A 23,389-nucleotide genomic window follows, 5' to 3' on the forward strand; every position below is an offset into this window, starting at 1 on the left:
GTGACTGCAGCCCTAAAATTAAAAGACTGCGTGGAAGGAAAGCTACAGCAAATCTGGACAGCAAATTAAAAAGCTGACAAAGGTTTGTGGAGTCCAAGATAGGGTTTTTCCAATACCAAAGTATAGCTGTGAGAACTGGCCTATACGGAAAGCTTAATACCACAGAATCTACACTTTGGAATGGTGCTGGAGAGTCCCTTGGACAAGAAGGAAATCAAATCAGTTGATACTTAAAGAAATTAATTCAGGTTGTTTGTTCACAGGAAGATCAAATATAAAGTTGAAGCTTAAATATGTTGGCCATATAATGAGAAGACAGGACACATTAGAAAAGTCCCTGATGTTGGGAAAAACTAAAAGTAAAAAGAAAAGGGGATGGCTGAGAATGATATGGATAGTGTCATGGAAAACAACAAACATGAATTTAGACAGACTTTAAGACATAATAGAGGATAGAAGGGCCTGATGTGCTGAATGACTAAACAACAATCAACAATAGAGTTTTATGGGTTTGAGTATTAATAGCTTTTGATAATAAATTTAATAATTTTAATAAACTCAAAAAGAGAATTTAAAGTATATATGAAATTTTTTTCTGTTCCTCAGACTTAAAACACCATAAACCAGATAGCCATGATGGTCTGGTGAGGGGGAGAGTTACATGAGAGCTACACTCTCCTCCCCCTCAATCCCCATTTTTTTTTTCCTGGAGCACATCCAGTGGCTTGCAGAGCAGTAGCATCCAGTAGAAAAAGCAGTTATTTTGGGAAGAGCAGTTATATCCCAAAATTCCAAAGGTGGGAGCCAGAGAAATGAGGGTATGCCCCTGTCCTGCTTTCCATCTTAAACTTCCAAACCTTTCCAGACAGTGACACCTGTTGGTTACATACCTGTATCATAACCATCACCATAATCATCATTATCATCACAGTAGAATGATGCACTTTACATACATATGTCTTCCCCCTTAGAATGAAAGCTTTTTGAAAGCAGGGACTCTACTTTGTATTCCTAGCACTTAACATAGTGTCTGCTACATTGTAATCACTTAATAAATTCTGTTGTTGATAAAATAGGGTTTATCTCTAAGGCCAAGATGATATCTATTGCTACATAACTGCCTATTTTGGAGTTTTTTGGTAAAAAGGTCAGATTGAAGCTGTTAGAAACTGCATACAGTGTCCTCTCCCCTTTCACCTTCCTTTTTAGCCAGCTTTGATCTTTGATCTGACATGGTAATGTGACTCCACAGATAGCTGACTCAGAAATGACCCCACAAAATCTTACTCTGATTGGTTATCCTGGCATGGAGATGACCCTGTGGAGGCTACTCCAGGAGAATATAAACTTCAGGAGTCTCAACCATGATAGAAAAGCTTCAAGTATGGTGCTTGAAACAGACTGAATCCATTGTCCAAAGTGTAGGGAGAAGCATATCTCCAGGAGGAGAACCACTAAGTAACAGATTCATTGGCCAAGAAAACACAAAAACTTAGAAAAATACAAAATTGCCCTGAGTGCTATGCAGACCCTCTTCATTTTTGCAGTGGAAGAGGAGAAAAGTGGCAGAAAAATTACATATCTTAGACTGTCAGTAAACATTAACTGTTTAGAGTCTAAATCTGAGACTCTTGTCCAGTGACCAATGAATTAATGAACTTGGAAGAAATAAACCATATCAAAGCTAATGGAAAGCAAATGGGTTTCCTTGGAGAGGCAATAATAATAATAATAATAATGAGGAGGAAGTGGAGGAGGAGGAAAGCTGACATTTATAGAAAACTGTAAGGTTTTCAAAGCACTTTGCATTCTTTCTTTCATTTGTTTAATAAACAGATAGGCAGAATTGGTTCATCATTAATGAGACTTTCACTTTTGTCTTTGTATTGCCAGTGCTAATGTATGCTAATGTGTATGCCTGGCACACTGTAGGTGTTTAATGAATGCTTGTCATTTGGGGTTTTTTTTTTTTTATACATTCAAAGGCAACACAAAACTTTACTTTAAAGGGTATTCAGTCATGTTGCCTGTTGCTTTGAAGTCTTCAAGTTAAGCATAAGCAAAAAGACTATCACAGGGATAACTAATTTATAAACTAGCCTCTCTTGTAGATGAAGAGAAATTCTATGAATAACTCAATGATACTTCCCATAGACAACATAAACTTTCATATTTGGTAACTCCAACTGAAAAGTAAGCAGACAGAGGAAATATATGTTGGAAATAAGGATCCAGATTAAGAGAGAGAAGACATATGCTTAGTCTATCTAAAAGCTACATAACATATTATGAATATTTTCTTTAAAAGTTCCTAAATATGACAAATACTTAATATGATCCTGTACCACCACCACCCCCTCAAAAAAGGGAAAGGAAAGGGAGAAGGGAAAAAGGAAAATGACAAGCTGGAAACTACTGATGTGGGAGTCATTTTCTGAACCACCTGTCAAGTAATAGAAAAATCACTTTTATTTTGGAATTATAGGACACTTTACTCAGAGATTCAGATCAATATTAAGATATTGCATGAAGTGGTAGGTAGAGTAGCTAAGTTGATTGGTTTTCAAATATTGCTTCTCTTTCACTTACCTAGCTGGGCAAGGAGCTTAATAGTTGTCTCAATTTCCTCATTAGTAAAATGGGGATAATAATACCAATGGCACCTGCTTCACAAAGTTGTTCTAAGGCTTAAAAAAATTAAGTAGGTAAAGTGCTTTGCACTATATAAATATCAGTTATTATTGTTGCTGTTACCATCATCATTGTCATAATTACCAGCTGTATATGCCCAGCCTTGACTATGTTCTGGACCCTGCTTACAAGTGTGCGTGTGTGGGAGCCATGGATAATAATAGTACATTATCAAGCATCAGCTATATAATTTCCCTAAATTGTCTCCCATTTATACTGTAAGTTCAGGTCTCCCTTGGGCAGGGTCTAAGTATCACGGGGGATATGTCAGCAAATACTTTCTGATGGATTCTTGGCTGCACCTGAGATCTCAGGACAGAGGTGGAGCAGCAGGGAGACTTCCTGGCCCCACATCAGGCTCCCCTTCAACTTCATCTCGGCTACCAGTTGAAGGTAAATCCCCAGCAAAGGTGACTGCTCTGCTTTTAGCCATTCACTTGGAATCTCTCCCTCTGCAAGGACACAGAGGGGCTAAGTAACTCACTCAGCTCAGTCAACAATGTAAAATGCTAATTGGGGACCTATGACAAGAACATGGCAAGTGTCTGCTGTCAGATACACATTTCACTTTCTTTTGCTTGTGACCTTCCTTCTTGCCCTGGCAAGGGCCATGAATCGGCCCCAGTGCAAGGATGGAGGGGAGGAGGGGAAGAGGGGAGGAGGAGGAGAATCCAAAGTCTCCAGAGAATGATGGAGATCATCTTGTCTAGTCCACTTTGCCACATCCTGAACCAACAAGTGCTCAGACGATCCTGACTCCCAGGGAAATGTTTTAACTGTCTCAATCCTTCAACACCGAGCTGTAATACAAGATGTGGCCTAAATTTGGAGAGACTGAAAGAACGATGAGTCACTGAAATCCAGCCTGAGCCTGCTAACCCAAAGGGACACGATCTCCCGTGATCCTCTCTGCTTTTCAGGCCCCCAGGGAACCTCAGAGCCCTGGACGTTTCTTTAGAGCACGGAGGCCGAGCTGGGCAGTTGGCTGCCCTTCTGACTTACTGTTTGTTTGGTACAGCCGGGCTAGGGCTCGGGAACAGGTCCCCTCTTTGTTCCGGGGTCTTGCAGAATGCCCAGTCCACTCAGAAAGGAATAAGAGTCCTTTTTCTTCTGATGGCCTGACCCATCTGTGTGTTATATAGCATTACAATGCAACAAGAGGGAAGACCGGCCCCTGACTGCAGCAGCCTACAAAGGCTTCCTTCATTAAGCAAGAGGTTTTTCTGGTCTCGTGACTTGGAGACAGGCCTCCCTCCGTCTTGTAATCGGCTGGACTGCGTTCTTAAAGGAACACTCAGTAGCTGAGAACCACCGCTATTTTTGTGGCCAGGTTCTACTATCATTTACTGGCAGTTGTCCTATCTTCTTTCTCCTCTCTCCCCTTCTCTTTTTCTCTTTCTCTGTCTCTCTCTATTTCTTTTTTTTTTTTTTCTTTCTCTATGTCGTCCCCTCTGTGTGTATTTCCCTCTCTCCCTCCCTCCCTCCTTCTCTCTTTCTACCCCTCTTTGTCTTTCTTGGTGTCTCTGTCTCTGTCTCTCTCCCTGTGTCTCTCTGTCTCTGTCTGTCTGTTTCTCTCTCTCACTGTGTCTTTCTTTCTCTGTCTCTCTGTCTGTCTGTCTGTCTCCTTCCCTCTCTGTCTCTCTCTCTGTTTCTGTCTGTCTGTCTGTTTCTGTCTCTCACAGCCTCCCTCCCTCCCTCCTTCTCTCTCTCTACTCCTCTCTATCTTTCTCTGTGTCTCTGTCTCTGTGTCTCCCTCTGTCACGGTGTTTCCTTCTGTCTCTCTATCTGTGTCTGTCTGTGTGTCTGTCTGATTATTTGTGTGTGTGTTTCCCTCTCATTCTTTTTTCTGTCCCTTCTTCCTTCTCTCTCTGTCCCCCCATGTGTGTGTGCCCTCCCTCCCTCCTTTCCTTCTCTCTCTCTCTTCCTTCCCTCTCCCCCCTTCTCTCTTTCTGTCCTCTCCCCTTCTCTCTGTCCTTCTCCTCCTCCTCCTCCTCCTCCTCCTCCTCCTCCTCTCCTCCTCCTCCTCCTCCTCCCCTCCTCCTCCTCCTTCTTCTTCTTCTTCTTCTTCTTCTTCTTCTTCTTCTTCTTCTTCTTCTTCTTCCCTCTCCCTCTCTTTCTTTCTGTTCCCTATCCCCTTCTCCTCCCTCCCTTCCTCTTGCCCTTCCTTCCTTCCCTCCCCTCCCTCTCTCTCTCTTTCCTCCTTTTCTCCCTCTCTCTTCTCCCTTCTCTTCTTATTTCCCCTCTTCTCTTCCTCTCCCCCCCTTTCTCCCTCTTTTTCTCTTTTTAATACTTTTTCATATGTTGTCTTTTCCCATTAGACTGAAAGTTTCTTGCAGGCAGGGTTTATCTGTCACTTTCTTCCATTCTCAATCTTGTCACATTCCCTGACATATATAATGGGTACTTAATAAATGTTTGTTGACTAACCAACTTCAGACTGCCATACTGGAAACCAGGAAGATCTAGCTGACAATAATACTAGATGGACAAATTACTATTGCCTCTGTTTCTTAATATATAAAATGGGATATTAATAGTACCTATAGGTTTGCATAAATGAGGACAATTATGAAAAGAACTTTGCAAACCCGAAAGGTCTGCATAAATAAAAGCTATCATAAGCCACCAACATCACCTCTAATCTATCACAGGATCATGGATTTTGAATTGGAATATACCTTTTAAAATATATTTTTACATTTTTTCCAATAATAATTTATTAAGCTTGTACTATGTTTCATGCACTGTGCTAAGGGCTCCACAAATTTTTATAACAACATGTTTTGCAGTTGAGGAAACTGAGGCAAACAAAGGTTAAGGGAATGGCTCAGACACAGGTCTTCCCTGTGTCCAAATCCAGAACTTGATTGTTTTCCCTAGTTCTGATCCACCTCTATGATTTTATAGATTTAGATAAAGATACACAGAGAAGTGAAGTAATTAACTTCTTCAAGGTCACAACAAGATTCAAAGCTTGGTACCCTGACATTATCTAAAGAGAAACTGCATCTTCAGCTGGTTTTCTTCTTGGTGCTTTCTGAAAAAAGGGGGTTTTAATTTAGTGCTTGGCTCCCTGTGATTCAGGAGGAGGCCCATGGAGATGAATACCTTTATCCACAGAGAACTGAATAATGCTTTGATGAATAATAACTCACATTTATGTAACACCTTCTGGTTCAGAAAGAGGTTTTCTCACAACACTGTGAAGTAGAGGCAGTGCAAATATTATCATCATCCCCATTTTTAGAGGTAAGGACACTTGAGATTCAAAGGGAATAAAGGGATTTACAGAAAATCTAATAGTTTAGCACCTTCCTCCCAGGATTATTGTGAGGATCAAGCAAGAAAAAATTTGGAAAGTGAATCTCAAAACACCCTCTCTCAGTTTCTCTGTCTTTCTCCATATAAACATATATATGCATACGTGTGTGTGTGTGTGTATGTGTAAGTGTCACTATTATAAAGCTGTGTAGAGTTCCAGGGCTTGAAACAGAAAGACTTGAGTTCAAAATGTGGCCTCAAACACTTACTAGCTATGAGACTCTGGGCAAATCACTTACTCTGTTCATCTCAGTTTTCTCATCTGTAAAATGAAGATAACAATTCTCCCATGTAGTTCCTATTATTATTATTATGAGGATCAAATGAGATAATAATTATTAAATGCTTTGCACAGTACCTGGCACATTGTAAGCGCTATACAAATGTCAGATTATAATGATCTCCTAATCCAGTAGTCTTTCCACTACACACACACTGGACCCTTCTAGCAGCTAGATGGGACAGTAGATAGGGTCCTGTGCCTGGTATCAGAAAGATCTGAATTCAAGTTTAGCCTTAGATGCTAATCATTTCATCTCTGTCAGCCTCAGTTTCTTTATCTGTAAATTTGTAAATGTGGATAATAATAACATCTACCTCACAGCATTATTATGAGGGCCAAATGAGATGATATTTGTAAAGTACTTAGTACAGTGCCTGGTACACATAAGGCAATTAACAAATACTTATATCCCTCATATTTCTAATATAGACATGTCCAAAGATTCCTATTTCTCAGAAAGAAATCTCTGCCCTTTCCTGAGTTCCTCACTAACAGTTTTTTACATGTTGCCCAGAGGCATTTCAAGACCATAAGCACTACTTTTTCAAATTAAAAATTAACAATGTTGTCAGATTTTTCCAGGGACATGCTATAACTGACATTCCGTGCTAATTACCTTTCCATTTCATTCAGCTCATCTCCTTAGACCTGTTTGGAACATTTCCACTGAATGCCAAAATTGATGACCTTGTGATCCAATCATTTATCATAGGATCATAGATTTCATGTTAGAAAACACTTTAGAAGTCATCTAGGAAGAGACAGGTGGTCTAATGATTGAGGTGTTACATCTGGAGTCAAGAACAACTGAGTTCTTGGGAGAATATTGTATACAGTAACAGCAAGATCATGGGATGATCAACTCTAACACACTTAGCTCTTCTCAGCAATGCAGTGATCCAAGACAATTTCAACAGACTTAGGATGGAAAATGCCATCTGCATCCAGAGAGAGAATTATGGAGAATGAATGCAGATTGAAATATACTATTTTTGCCTTTTTGTATGTTTGTTTGCTTTTTCTTTCTTGGGGTTTTTCCCTTTTGTTCTGATTTTTCTTTCACAAAATGACTAATATGGAAATACATTTAAAATGATTATACATATATAACCTATATCAGATTGCTTGCTGTCTTGGGAAGAGGAGAGGTAAGAGAGAAAAGGAAAAAAAATTGGGTCAAAATCTTAAAACTGAATGTTGAAAACTATCTTTACATATAATTGGAAAATTATTGAATTCAGAAAAAAATTAATACAATTAAAAAAACTTGAATTTTAAGATAGAAAAAAGAACTGAGTTCTAATTCTACCTCAGACATTTATTTACTAGTTCACTTAACTCTCAGCCTCAATTTCCTTGTCTGTAAAATGGGGATAATAATAGTACCTCCTTCAGAGGAGTACCATAAGAATCAAATGAGATTTTATATTTATACATATGGGTGTACACACACAAATATACATATGTATAACTTTGTATTAATGGGCTATATAAATATTAGCTATTATTACCTGGTTGAGCTCCCTCATTTAAAATAAGGGAACAGATTTGGAGAGATGAATTGATTTGCTCAAGGTCTCAGAGATGAGATGTGAAGTGAGGGGTCCTGACAACAGATCCCAGTGCTCTTTCTCTTTTGCTGTGTGTTGTTTTTTAATGTTTGACAAATTTGTAATAAATGTTAGGGTCTATGGTTCCTAGTGATTTTATGATGAGTAGAAATCATCTGCCCCACTTCCTGGACACCTCACAATCCCTTTTACTTCAGTTACCAGACAGTTACCAGACACCCCATTTTACTTGGCATATGGGATTTCCCAAGTAGGGGAATGCCAGGTATCTCTCAGCAACTAGCTTAATCCCACTTGAAAAAATTGTAATCTTTAAATACATCTCTATTATACATTCTAATTGGCCTGGTGACTATTTTTCACACACAATACTCAAGATACAGTCACTAAACTTTTGAATTTTCTATAGCCTATACTTGGAATGGCAGTGCCAGACCTGGAGTCAGGAAGACTCATTTTCCAGAGTTAAAATCTGGCCTCAGACACTTTCCAGCTGTGTGAATTTGGCCAAATCACTTCATTCTGTTTACCTCGGTTTCCTACTCTATAAAATGAGCTAGAGAAAGAAATGGCAAGTCATTCCAGTAATTTTGCCAAGAAAATCCCAAATGGGTTCATGAAGACCTGGAAATGATTGAACAACAGTCAAAGGATTCCATGATACAAAAAAAGGTAAAGAACCCCTAAAATGGAGGTACAAATAGCCAGAATTATAAGATATATTTGAATGTAAGTTGTGAAGAAACACAATTGTATTTTTTTTAAGTTAAAATGAAAGGTTACAAAAACAGGACTAAGAAAGAAAATGTGCTTCAAGTGATGTGTGCATTACAGTGACTATTTGCACAAATAAGATTAAATTTGAGTTGTTCCATGTTATCAGTAAAGGTTCCATCTGCCACCACACTGTCCATATCTAATGTCTTTTGTTATCATGCTGCTTGCTGTATTTGAACATGAAGTGTTTAAATTCAAATCTTTTTGTAGCAGTTAAAAGGACCACATATTAGTTATATTTTTAGCATCATTAGCTTTAGTATAATATTATAAACAAATTTATTTTTAAAAATTGAAATAATTCTAGAATATTCACTTGAAATTTCTAACAAAATTATATTAATAATAAAGATTTTATCTCCAATTTTAAAAAAGTAAAACAGTATCCCTTTACAATGTATACATGAATATGTAATCAATTTGAAGAGAAAAATTCACTGAAGTAGGTAAAATTACGTCAAGCACGGACAATAGAACTGGTTTAGGTAGCAGAAATATAGAAATATGCAACAAAAAGTTCAAATTCAGAAAATATTATCCCCTATATTTATCATTAACATCTGTATGTATTATTATTAACAGAAACGAAAACTCGTTGTAAGTCAAATAGCATGAAACAATTTAGTTGATACATTGGAAGGCAAGAGGATTTTTCTAGAAAAACTAGATGTTTTTAATAAACAAAACCAAAATTTTAAAAAAAGTCTTGTCTGTGGCATCACAATCATTGCTTGCACAATGCAAAGTTGCTTATATGATTTTTCCCATTACTGTTTTTTTAATTGAACTAAAAAAATAAGAAAAAATAGAAAAAGAAAGACAGAAAAGAAAAAAAAAAGACAAAACAGAACATTGTCATGTGCCCAGCAGAACATCAAGGAGGATTAAAAATATTTATCAACAAATTTCCATTTCAAGAAAGCATATAAAATAACAAGTGAAATGATATTCTTCATGATCATTTCATCTTTTCTTTGCTTCCTTGTAGGTTATTTTTTTTTCTGTGCTGTGCACTTTTTGCTTTATTCTTTTTTTCCCCTTTCATCCTCCCTCTCCCCCAAGCAGACTACAGTTAAGCACAGATATATTTATATATACAAATTACATGATATCTAAGTGTAAAAAATTCTCATTCAAAAAGAGAAACACTGATGGTACCTAGAACCACGTGGTGAAATCAGATACAAAGTAGCTTCAAATGGTTCCATTTAAAGATGATATGGTGGGAAGGAGAACTGCTCATATGTGTCAAAACCTTTGCAATCAATTAAATGAGAAATTAAACTCTTCCTACTTAGAAATCTAGTGTTTGACAAATCTAAAGACCCCATCTTTGGGTATAAGAATTCACTATTTGACAAAAACTGCTAGGAAAATTGGAAACCAATATGACAGAAACTAGACATTGACCCACACCTAACACCATATACCAAGATAAGATCAAAATGGGTCCATGATCTAGACATAAAGAATGAGATTATAAATAAATTAGAAGAACATAGGATAGTTTACCTCTCAGACCTGTGGAGGAGGAAGGAATTTGTGACCAAGGAAGAACTAGAGATAATTATTTATTACAAAATAGATAATTTTGATTATATTAAGTTAAAAAGTTTTTGTACAAACAAAACTAATGCAGACAAGATTAGAAGAGTAGCAATAAACTGGGAAAATATTTTTACATTCAAAGGTTCTGATAAAGTCCTCATTTCTAAAATATATAGAGAATTGACTCAAATTTATAAGAAATCAAGCCATTCTCTAATTGATAAATAGTCAAAAGATATGAACAATTTTCAGATGAAGACACTGAAACTATTCTAGTCATATGAAAAGATGTTCCAAATCACTATTGATCAGAGAAATGCAAATTAAGATAACTCTGAGATACCACTACACACCTGTCAGATTAATTAAAATGACAGGAAAAGATAATGATGAATATTGAAGGGGATGCGGGAAAACTGGGACACTGATATATTGTTGGTGGAGCTGTGAACGGATCCAACCATTCTGGAGAGCAATTTGGAACTATGCTTAGAAAGTTATCAAACTGTGCATACCCTTTGATCCAGCAGCGCTACTACTGGGCTTATACCCCAAAGAGATACTAAAGAAGGGAAAAGGACCTGTATGTGCCAAAATATTTGTGGCAGCCCTGTTTGTGGTGGCTAGAAACTGGAAAATGAATGGATGCCCATCAATTGGAGAATGGTTGGGTAAATTGTGGTATATGAATGTTATGGAATATTATTGTTCTGTAAGAAATGACCAGCAGGATGAATACAGAGAGGCTTGTAGAGACTTACATGAACTGATGCTAAGGGAAATGAGCAGAACCAAGAGATCATTATATACTTCAACAACGATACTGTATGAAGATGTATTCTGATGGAAGTGGATTTCTTTGACAAACAGACCTAACTCAGTTTCAATTGATCAATGATGGACAGAAGCAGCTACAGCCAAAGAAAGAACACTGGGAAATGAATGTAAACTGTTTGCATTTTTGTTTTTCTTCCCATGTTATTTTTACCTTCTAAATCCAATTCTTCCTGTGCAACAAGAAAACTGGTTCTGCACACATATATTGTATCTAGGATATACTGCTATATATTTAACATATATAGGACTGCTAGCCATCTAGGGGAGGGGGTGGAGGGAGAGTGGGGAAAAATCGGAACAGAAATGAATGCAAGGGATAATGTTGTAAAAAATTACTCTGGCATGGGTTCTGTCAATAAAAAGTTATTATAATAAATAAAAAAAATAGATCTGATTTTTCTTGTGCAGCAAGATAACTGTATAAATATGTACACATATATCGGATTTAACATATATATATATATATTTTTTTTTTTTAACATATTTAACCTGTATTGGACTACCTGCCATCTAGGGGAGGGGATGAGGAGAAGGAGGGGAAAATTTGGAACAGAAAGTTTTGCAACAGTCAATGTTGAAATTTTACCCATGCATATGTTTTGTAAATAAAAAGCTATAATAAAATAAATCCAAAAAAATAGTTGCTCACTTGATTGTATGTGTACCAGATACTGTGGAAGTATTGAAATTGATGGTAGAGAAGATTTGTGGTTTTGGGAAGCTATTACTGATGAGATTATATCAATAAAATTTGATTTTAAAAATTAAAATGATATAATGTTTATTGTACTCTACTCTGTTGGAGCTCAAATAATTTCCAGCTGGAAAACAGGTCTAAAATTGGTCCTTTGTACAATTTAGAAATATTGTATGCTTTTTAGGTCACCTCTTGTATTAGAAGTGTGAGTTAGAAGGTAAGTAGATTTAAGAGCAATCAACTTCATAGGAGTAAGACTAATCAACTTTATCAGAAACAATACACTGAAAGAAAGGCTCCTTGAAGAACTTTGTGACAGTATGGGGGCAGAACTTAGGGGTTTTTTTATATATGTTATTGCAAAACATGTTCATCTTTTTTTTTTTTTTTTTTTTTTTGCCAAAGTACTTCAAATGATGTTTGAACTAAAAGAAGAAATAGCTGTTTTCTTAATGATAATAATAAAGATGTAGCAAATTTGCTCTATTGGAAAAATTTAGCAAATAAATGTGAAAAACTGCATATACTAAATAAACTAGTGTAAAACATTAAAATCCATAATCTGAGCCAGAAATATAGTGACTTTATTTGTGAAAAAAATAGTTATAAATTTATAAATTATTTTACACATTTCTTCAATTAAAATAATCTTGCAAATAAAAGGAAAGAATAACCTTTTTAGCAATTAATTGATTGATTTACAGAAGGAATTTCCATTTTGTTTTTAAAAGGCAGATTTTTAAAAAGACAAATGGCTAAGAAAAAGACAAATTTGCCAGAGTTTTAGAATATTAGAGTTGGGATTTGTGGGGAGAGGACTTATATTTTTCAGTTAACAAGAATTTATTTTCTCTCTTTTCCATCTCTTTTGTCTCCGATGGGAAAAAACCCAAAAAACTTGTAATAAATAGGCAGCCAAGCAAAACAAATCTCCACATTGGTCATGCCCCAAAATGTATTTCTCATTCTGCATTTTATGTCCATCACTTGTCAGGAGGTAGATAACATGCTTCATCACTACCCTCTGGAATTATGTGATTCCAGATGTCAACAGAGGTGACAGCTGAGTCACCAAACTGAGCATATTTCTTAAATGTTTCAATCTGTTTGTCCTTATAAAGTTATTGTCTTATCAAACAAAGTGTTCTTCGAATACTTCTTCCTACCCCCATTGTCAATGCCTTAGTTCAGGTTCTTAGCACTTGATTGCTGTGATAGTCTCCTAACTGGTCACCCTGCCCTTAGTTTCTCCCTCCCTAATCCATCTTCCTTACAGAGTACCAAATTATATTCCCAAAACATTATATCACTTCCCTCTCTAGAAGCATCAGTGCTTTTGGATAAAATACTCTGATTGACATTTTAAGCACTTCACAATCTGGCTCCAACCTACATTTCTAGGCTAAATTCTAACTATCTTCTAATAAAAAAAAAAAATCATGTGATTTCTGTTCCATAACAGATATTCTATGTCATGTGACATAGCTATTCCCTATTGCCTTCTTAGCTCTGCTTTTGTGAAACTCCAAATTCCTATCAATAAATCAAGCAATCAGTCAATCAACAAGCTTCTATTAAACTTTTACTTTGTGCCAATCACTGAGCTAAGTTCAGGTGATACAAAGAAAAGCAAAAATAGTCGCTTCCCTCAAGGAATTCAAATTCTAATAATAATATGTAAATAATCAAACACATAAAAGAAAGGGGCAGCTAAGTAGAACAACAGGTCTGAAGTTAGGAAGGTCCATCTTCCTGAGAGCAAATCTGACCTCAGACATTTATTAACTGTGTGACTTTGTTCAAATCATTTCCTTCTGCCTCAGTTTCCTCCTCTGTAAAATGAGCTATACAATAAGAAAGAAATGGCAAATCAGTCCAGTATCTGTCATGAGAACTCCAAATGGGGTCATGAAAAATTGGGCATTATTGCCAATTAACAAAACTTAAAAAGAAAAAAGGACAGAATTAGTGCAATGAGTCACAGAACTGAAGGCACTAGAAACTGGGGATATTTAGAAAAGCCTCCTGTTAAAGGTGGAATTTGCATTGAGTCTAGAAAGAAGTAAGTCAAGGGAAAGTGCTACACTAAGGCGAAGTGGGAGAACATCTCAGGCATAAGGAAAATCACAGAGTCAGCAGATGGAGTATGTTGTGAATGGAACAGCAAGTAAGCTAGTGTGGCTGGATTACAGAGTGCATGGAGAAGCAGATGTAAGGTACAAGAGGAGTGTAAAGCTTGGGATGGGCTTTAAATGCCAAAAAAGAGGATTTTATATTTAGTCCTGGAGGTAATAGGGAGTCTGAGTATGGAGTACCCATAACTACACTTTAGAGAAAACCCCTTTTTTTGGCATCAGAAAGGAAAATATTTTGGAATGGGAAGCAACTTGAGGCAAATAAATGAATTAGAAAGCTATTTTTTTAGTCTGAGTGAGACGTGATAAAAGTCTGGTAACTTTGTGAGTAAAGAGAAGGGGATATATGCCACTGTGAAGGTTTGGAAATGAATTATATATTGAGGAGTTGAACCCAGGTGACTGAGAATATTGTAATGCTCTTGACAATAACAGGGAAGTTTAGAAAAAGGGGAAGGAGAAAGATAATGAGTTCTCTTACTGCTGGATGGGAGAGGTCTTGATGGGCATCTAGATGGCACAGTGGATAGAGCACCGGGCTTGTAATCAGGAAGACTCAACTTCATGAATTTAAAAGTCTCAGTCACGTATTAGCTGTCTGAATCTGGGCAAATCGTTTAATCCTTTTTGCTTCAGTTCTCTATGTATAAAATGAGATACTTCAGTATCTCTGCCAAGAAAACCCTAAAATAGGGTCACAGACAGTCTAATACAACTTAATAACAAGATAGGAGTTTGAGATATCCAAAAGGCTATTAGTTATAAATAGTCTTCTACTCTCTTGGAGCCTACATTCTACTTGGGGGAGGATAAGGGGAGATAGCAAATAAAGGAGAGCTTGGAAGGAGGGGAAAATATAAAAGAGTCAATGTTGAAAAATTACCCATGCATGTTTTGTAAATAAAAAGCTATAATAATAAAAATAAAATAAAAAAAGAAAGGAGGGGAAAGTAGGAAAAGTTGCTTTCTCTAGGGGCGAGACAATTAGTGAGAATGTGGTGAATTCAGGAACTGAGTTAACCAGGAGTGAAATGTACGTCTATGGCCCTTTAGGTAATAAGGGGAGCCAAGTTAGGTGGCCACTGGTAGGAAGTATGAGCCTCAGATATAGGACAATCACTAGCAAGGGATAGTAGGATCCAAGCAAAAATGAGTCAGGAGATGAATATCAGGATCTGATGAAGGAGAGAAGGACCTCAGTCCATTCAGAGAAGTGTGCATGTGTGTGGAGAGCATTGAGATGTTATCTATGGGCAGTCATGCTGGAATAGTTCTGGGTGGCCATGTTTGGTCTAAGGAACAAACACCAGCTGCTTGAGTCTAGCTGGAGAAGGTCCTGAGGGGAAAGACAGTTCTGGCCTGTAGTGAGAATACATTTTATGACTTCAATAAAATGATAGGAATAAGTTTGTAAACTTAGCATCACTAACTCCATTTTATTTTAGACCTCCATTTTGGAATAAAATTGTTTTGACTAAATTGTTTTTTTAGAAATTGTTTTTCAATAAGATAAACACTTAAATAGTATGACCTACTAAACAACCTGTGTTATGTTTGTAAATAATTGATAAACATAAGTGGCTCCTCTAACAGAACAGACCACCAGTGAAAAAATATGAATAATTTTATCAGTTGGTTATTTAATGAATTATCAATCAAATTATGTGGTAAACAAATTAGGAACATCCATGGCCAGAACTATTCGGGAACCGCCCCCGGCAGCTATTAACCTGCTCCTGGGTTGCTACTGAGACAGGCTCTTTCCTGCCTTTCCTCAAACCTGTAACTTGAGTACCCTGTTTTTTTCCCTGAGGACAATGCTTATTGATGAAGATTTGCTGGTCATCAGTCTCAGAGAGACTCATACAACCTCCAACTGAGCAAAGAGATTTTAGGAGCACAGCTCCTACTTACTACCATATACTATCTTTTACCAGACCTCTCAGAAGTAAATTGTTGTTTTGTTCTTAGAAGGGATGATATTCATATTATTTTTACATAATGATTAACCAATGTGATTGCATATATTACAGTGTGTAAATTTAATTGGTATTTAATTGACACCAATTAGCATATTTGATGGAAAATCATCTATAAGTTATAAGATATGCACCAGTTATAAGATATTACTTCTTAACCAGAGAAATTTGTTTCTCAGATGTTAGTGATCTTCTATCAGTTCTCAAATAACTTTGAATTTGCATTGTATATAGTACATATTTAAAAACTTAATACACAAGCTGATTTCCCCCAATAATCAATCAGTGTTTGTTGCTCAACCTTTGTTCTGAAAGAGGACCAATGATATAACAATATATCCTTGTTCATGAATTGAATATAAGTGAGGCAGAATTGACAGCCTTACTCTCTCCTTCAGTCATCAAAATCCAGTGGCTAGACAAAAATCAGGTCCATTGGCTAATCAATCATTAAGCTTTTATTAAATCTCCACTGTATGTCAAGTACTTGGTAGGCACTGAGGATACAAATATAATGAACAAAATAATCCCCTCTCTTAAGACAGAGACCATTAAGGATTTTTGCTTTTTCATTTCCAGTTCCTGGGGCAGTGTCTGACACATTCTGGACACTTAACAAATGCTTCCTGAATTGAATTGCTTCAAGAAAAACACAAATAGAACAGAAAGTTGTTGATAGATTTTATCATTATTTCTGCACATTTCCAGCATTATTTTTCCTGAGAGAAGAGAAGCAGTTTGGTATAATGATTAGAAAGCCAGTCTCAAAGCTTAGAAGGCTTGGGTTTAAGTTCTATCCATTGATGCAAATTGGAAGCAAATAAATCTCTCAGCACTCTTTAAGGTTACAAGATTGCAGAGAAGGGGCTGATTTGCAAGTACCTCATTGAGGCATTTTTTACATCAAGGAAATCACTGATCCAATCCTTGTTGCTATTTGAAAGAGATAGCTGGGGCATGATGGCTGAAGAAGTGGTTTTGGAGTTAAGATGACCTAGATTCAAGTACTACCTCATAGGCTTAGAAAATGATTTTATCTTAGTTGTCAGTTTATATAAAATATCTGAATCAATGAAAGGTGTTTCTACACTGGGGTTTCTTATAATTGTAAGTCCTGACCAAAAAGGAAAAAAAGTATTTTAGAGGGCGTTATTTAGAAACAGGCCCTACATGGCTGGAGACAGCTAGGTGACTCAGTGTTTAGAGCACTGGGCATGTGGAAGATCTGAGTTCAAATCCGCCCTCAGACACTTCCAGCTGTGTGACTCTGAGCAAATCACTCAACCCTTTTTGCCTTAATAAAATAGAGAAGAAAATGGCAAAACACTTCAGTATCTTTGCCAAGAAAACCCCATGAGTTGAGCATGACTGAACAACAATCATTTAGTAACAGGGCAATATAAATTTTATGTTAATGGTGAGATCTACACATTGTGTTTTTATTGTAAAGAATTTGCTTTAACAATTTTTATAAATATCGACAGAACCCAAAAGCATGGCAGTGTCCCAATTTTGCAAATCTTAGTGGGCTTGGTATGTTAAGCAACACTTCATGTACAGTCCTGAACTTTCCCCTTCTTTCCAAAATGTTCTCTGGCTTTTCTCTCTGATATTTCCTTGGGGGCTTAAAGCTTCAATGTGGAGCCCTGAAAAGAAAAGATCTGCAGATGAACAGAATTCCAAGGAATGCAAAATATTCTTTTGGTTTTTTTCAGTGGCTGAGACTGGGGCAAAATTACTAAGTAAACAGGGAGAAGAAACATTACAGTTTTGAGCTGACTTTGGTACATGCTTTGAGAGAAGCAATTACCTGCAATTACATCATGAGTATTTAAAAGCATAATCATGTCATTACTTGTATTCACTTAGCTAAACTGAGTGCAGCTAAAAAATAAAAAATGAAACCTGGATAGCTATTGTAAGCTGGATAATCACAGCTATTTAAAAAGTTAAAAAAGAAGAGTCAGTAAGTAATTAAGACCTTTGGCAAAACACTTTACAATTCTGGGATTCATTTTCCTTATCTATAAAAAGAAGGAGTTGGATTCCAAGATGTCAAAGACTTCAATTCCTGGGAGCCTATGATCTAAATTCAAAGTACCCATTTCTAACAAAAGTATCACAGACTTACACAAATTCAAAAGCCATAAGTAAGAGCCTTTCAATGGAGTTTGGGGTGGGGAGTGGCAGTGATGAAGAAGATAGTGCAATGAAAGAGGCAACTACAGCTCAGATTTCAATCCAGTCTTGGGCATAATTGTACCAGGAAGAAAAGGACATGTATCAATCAATTGGCAATCATTTATTATTAAATGCCTACTATGTACCAAGTATTGAGGATATAAAGGCAAAAAAAAAAAAAAAAAAGAAAAAAAGAAACAGCCCTACTCTCAAAGAGTTTGCATTGTGTTGGGGGAAAACAACCTTTATATAAAGAAAAATAAATTCAAGGTAAAGAGAATGGGGATCAATTGGTGCTGATCAGCAAAGGCTTCTTGTAGAAAAGCTAATGCTTCATCACTTTAAGGAAATGAGGGATTCCATGAGATCAAAGTGAGAGAAAGTGCCTTGTAGTTAGGGAGAATAGCCAGAGCATTCCCTATAGATACTTGTAGAAGAGATGTTCCTAACCTTTTTTTTTTTTTTGAGATATAGACCCTTTTGGGTCTGCTGAAACCTATGCTGAAACTATGGATCCCGTGTTAAAATAATGTTTGTAAATACACAAAACATATAGGATTAAAAGAAAAACAATTATATTGAAATAAAGATTTTTTTTTTCATATCAGAGTTCACAGACTTTTCTTGGGAAATGAGAAAAGTCATGGATCCCTATGTAAAAAACTCTTATTATAGAGGTTGAGAAGGGAAGAAGGGATTTCTTTAGGTTCATACAGAACCCTGGGGTTGGGAGAAAGAGGAAGAGAGGAGGGTGAATAACCATGATCATCCTTTATGTTGTAATGCCAGAGAAACTGAGGCAGGAGAGAGATTAGAGAGTTTTCAATATTTTATTAATTGGAGAGTATAATTGACTGGACAGGACTCTCGTCTCAAATTTATCCAGTCAGATAAAGATATACTGGGACCAAGGAATCCATGTTGGTCCCTGGGCTGGGGAGACTGTCATCTCAAAGAATCCACCAATCAATAGGAGACAACCAGCTTCTTAAATACTCTTTAGAAACAAAGAACCAAGAAGGTGGGAAGGCTTCTGTCAGGATGAGGGGAGACCATAAATCCTAAAAGCCCAGAGACAGGATGTCTGAATACCCAGAGATAAAGATGTCAGTGAGGTATCTTGGAATATTTTAGAGGGATATTGTAAATTCTTGAGAACAGGAGGTCTGCTCTTCTTGTTTATCTTGCTAGCAATTTATAACCTTAGAGTAAACGGTTTCCAATCTTAACGGACCAGAGTGGGTTTTTACGACTAAGGGGATTTGACAGAACAGTTAAGGAAACTGAGACAAAGGAAACTAGTTCAGGGAAACCAAGTCAGAGCAGTTAAAGAGAACTATGGCATAACAATGTCAGAAGGTTGGAGAGTGATCTTCAGATAGTGCAGGGAGGAAGTATGCCCTCTTAGGAGGAAGTACTCCTCCCCTGAATGTGAATGCTCTGGGTAAGTTTTCTAGGCCTTGTTCTAGTTAAGGCTCTGCTAAAATCTTATAGGATCTTCAGATCAACAGCTAGAAGGCACCCTAGAGGCTATCTAGTCCAGTTGTTTTTAAACTGAGAAAATAAACCATGGAAAATAAACCAATGCTTCTTTATTTTAAATAACCTGTAACAAATATTTAGCATTTCCTGATTTAATAAAAAAAAAAGTACTTTGAGAAAGTGTCTATAGACTTTGCCAAAGATATTTGTGACATTAAAAAAAAATTAAGAACTTCTGATCTAGACCAACAGCTTTATTTTACAGATAGGGAAACTGAGGTACAGAAAGATTTGTTCCAGTGACTTGCTCAAGTTTACACAGACAGTAAGGGTCAAGCTGAGATTAAAATCCACATGGTCTTTCCTAGGTCTCTTTTTTGCCATTCTTGATCTGGTCAAGGTTGGGAGCTACTAAATCAAACTGAGCCATTTTGGCCTCTTCCTTTGAAGGGCATTTCTATGCCCTGTATGCTAAGGACAAATCAAAATCCATTTCTCACTTCACAATTTGCCAGCATATATATCCTTTTCACTAAGCTGCTGTAGACAAAACTGAGAAACAACAATCAGATATCTGCCACCATTTATTGGGTCTCTTTTTTTTTCTCGTTTCTGTGACAGCATATAACTGTGCTGACAAGCTGGGTAGTGCATGCTAGGTCAAAAATTTGATTTCCTATCTGCTGAGCAGCAAAGAAAGAAAGATGACAAAGAAGACTGAGAGAGATCGTGCCATCTGGTTTGAAGTTGCTTCTTATACATCCTGTATTTTAGGCATTGTGAACAAACATGAGAATGAATAGTACTAACAGTGACAATATCTTTTCTTTATTATTCTGTCTGAAATTATTTCCCTGTTCTATCTGTTCCTCTGATTAATAGGTTCCACCAGCAAAAGGAACACAAAATTTCTTCATTCCAAGGAAAGAACTGGAAATAGCTTGGCTCCAAGATCTTTAAGGCAAAGGGGACATCAATAATTGTGGTAATTTGTCTAACAAGACTTCTTTTATGTTACAAGGAAGGCTTTCTACTGAAGGGAGAAGGAAGTAAGTTATGAGAAGGGATAGAGATGTAAAGAAGAAATGAAGAAAGAAAGAAGGAAGGAGAGAGAAAAAGATGGAAGGAAGAATAAAGGAAAGAAAGGAAGAAGACTGATAAAAACAAAGACATATAGAAGAAAACAAACAGAAGTTCAGAAAAGGACACAGAGCAATTGTCTTACTAAAATGTTATATTGAATACATTTTTCTTTTATTTCTTTCTAAAAGCATTTTAAATTCTGAATTTAAGCACCAAAAAGGGAAGAAAATATTTTTCTATTCACAGCAGATAACAAGGATAATTATATATGAAGCCATCAATTTCAATTAAATAATCTGTCTTTTGAAATGTAAAGTCCATTGACCAGACCCTCTATGACTGAAAATTCTTGCAGTGGAATCATGTGCAACCCCTGTCCAAGCAGATGGTAGCATGAACTTGGCCAAATGAATTCTCTTATCTATAAAGAGCTAGAATTCTACAAGACATGATAGGTAGCATACACAAGGATGATATGTGTAAAAGGAATCCCCCTAATTTAATTCTTTAAAGTTTCATCCAAATTTAAGCAGGATGTGCTGCAAGGGTCACTTATGAAAGGGGAACTTAATTAGCATCTGTGAACTTATGTCCCTCTCTTCTGGTTATCCAAAGATCTAGGAAGCTGCTGAGATCATGTATAGATGTTGATCACTTCTAAAGAAACATCCTGCTGACCCAAGATTAGAGGCCACTTTACAATTCACAAACAAAATTGACAATACAAAAATACAAAAGTCTATTGAGGTCTCCAGCTTGTCAAAAAGTCACTTCTAATATTGCCACTAAACTGCTTTGTATATGTGGACACTCACCCCCAAAATTCCCTCCTAAGCAAATAGAAATCTATCACAAGCCCTTTTGCTCAGGGGTGGGGGTAAAAGACAAGGAATTTGAAGAAGACTTTATGTGGAAAGACAATGACCAAGAAATATCTCCTAGTTTCCAGCTTCAGAAGGGACTTGTCTGACCCTACCCAGTGGAATTATATGTAATATCTGCTCACTCAAGTAATGGGATGAACCTGACCAGGTAAACCTCTTACTTTTAACTGCCTAGATATTTGCCAGACCCTCCAAGTTATATATCAGTTACATACATACATACCATCAACATAAGAGACCACTCTGGTTTGATTCTTCTGGATGGAGCCAGTGAAACTCATTCTCCAGTAGTTTAACTGCTTACAGGATTTCTACTTGGACATGTTTTTAATTCTCCCAGAATTCAAACTAAGGCTCTATTCAGGATAAAAGAAATGGATTGATCAATATCTTTTGAGTAATCATCAGCTAAGCAGATTAAAAAACCTGAAGCTCAGAGAGATGACTGACTGACTCAGTCACACAGGTATTAAAAAACAGATGTAGATGTAGCCATGGCCTCCAGATTTAAATTCATTGTTCTTTTTATTATACCACAGAGTGGTGTGGGTGAGACAAATGAAAATCAAGTGGAGGATTCTGACCCAGAGTTTTCTAATTCCTGCATGCTAAGGTGTAATTGTGGTTCTGACTCTTAAAGACTATACAATACCTGGCTGTCAATACCCGACCTGTCAATCTCTTCCAAAATAAGAAGTCCCATAAAAAGAAGGTACTTTTCCAATATAGAATTATTTAACTTTTTAATAGTAAGAAATCCCTTTCTGATATGTTTTCTTGAGGGCTTGAAATTAAAACTTGTGCAGTTGTTTGTTCTAGAAGTGACAACTGTAGTTAAAAGTTTTTTCTTGTTGTCAAAAGACATCAAAAGAAGTTCAATTTTTGTTTTTGTTTTGTTTCTTAATGACTGTACAGAATATAATTACATATTGAATATGGGTTCTTAATCTGAGGCTTTTTTCAATATGATTGATTTCCTTTGCAAATCTATGTATTTTATATTATAAATTTATAAGCATTATTCTGAGAAGGGACAGATAGGCCTTACCTGGTTGCCAAATACAAAAAAAAAAAAAAAAAAATTAAGAATTTCAATATAGTGCGCACCAGAGTTGATTTAACTCAAAACTTCTGATTCAACCAAAAAATAAACTAGAAATTTACAATTGGTATTTTTAATTGGCTGCTGAAAGTACTAGTTTATTTCACAACAGCACCAAATATCCTGAAAATTATGGCTTGATCTTTGTTTTAGTAAATTTAATAACTGTTCCCAAATATAAGCCACTATATTTGCTCTTTGATATAGATATAGATGTATACATTGTAAATAGTTATATCCAATTAACATGTATAAGACAGACACATACCATATCCAGGTTTACATAATGTTTTGCAAACAGTCCAGTTATTACTTTGACTTGGTTATAATGTGTCTCTATGACTCCATTTTTTGGGGGGTGTGGTTTTATTGGCAGAAATACTGGAATAATTTAACATTTCCTTCTCCAGCTTATTTGACAAATGAGGAACTGAAACAAACAGAGTTAAATGACTTGCCCAACGTTTCATAACTAAGTATCTGAGGATGCATTTAAACTCAGGAATGTTAGTCTTACTGATTCCTAGTCCAATGCTGTATCTGCTGTGCCACCTAGCTACCATCTTAACTTTATAGATAATAGAAACTAAGGCACAGAAAAAATAAATTACTTTCTCTGACTTAAGTTATCAAGATCAGAAGCAGGATTTGAAATTAAGTATTCTAACAACAAGTTGAAGGTTCTACCCATGTTCTGTGATTATATTTATACTACTAATATCCATTGATTGAATTTATACATGAGAAAAACAGCTAGTACAAATTCAGTAATATTTATAAATGAATTTTTATTTTATTCATTGGATATTTTGTGAAAT

At 36.2% G+C, this 23,389-nt stretch overlaps 1 protein-coding gene across 6 annotated transcripts in view; it reads right to left on the reverse strand.

Moving 5' to 3' along the window:
- DGLUCY (D-glutamate cyclase) overlaps positions 1 to 23,389 on the reverse strand; it is a 171,042-nt gene that overhangs the window by 114,066 nt on the left and 33,587 nt on the right. For 4 of the 6 annotated variants that reach the window (XM_012547327.3, XM_023501478.2, XM_023501472.2 and 1 more), the window contains exon 1: positions 3,694 to 4,046. The exons of 1 other annotated variant lie outside the window; for it this stretch is intronic. The gene's annotated coding sequence lies outside the window, so the exon portion shown is untranslated. Of the gene's footprint in view, positions 1 to 3,693; positions 4,048 to 23,389 lie in introns of those variants that run through there. One more of the 6 variants, XM_023501480.2, reaches the window with a different exon arrangement.

The sequence above is a fragment of the Sarcophilus harrisii genome, chromosome 2 (genome assembly GCF_902635505.1).
Source record: "Sarcophilus harrisii chromosome 2, mSarHar1.11, whole genome shotgun sequence".
NCBI classification, from domain to species: domain Eukaryota; kingdom Metazoa; phylum Chordata; class Mammalia; order Dasyuromorphia; family Dasyuridae; genus Sarcophilus; species Sarcophilus harrisii.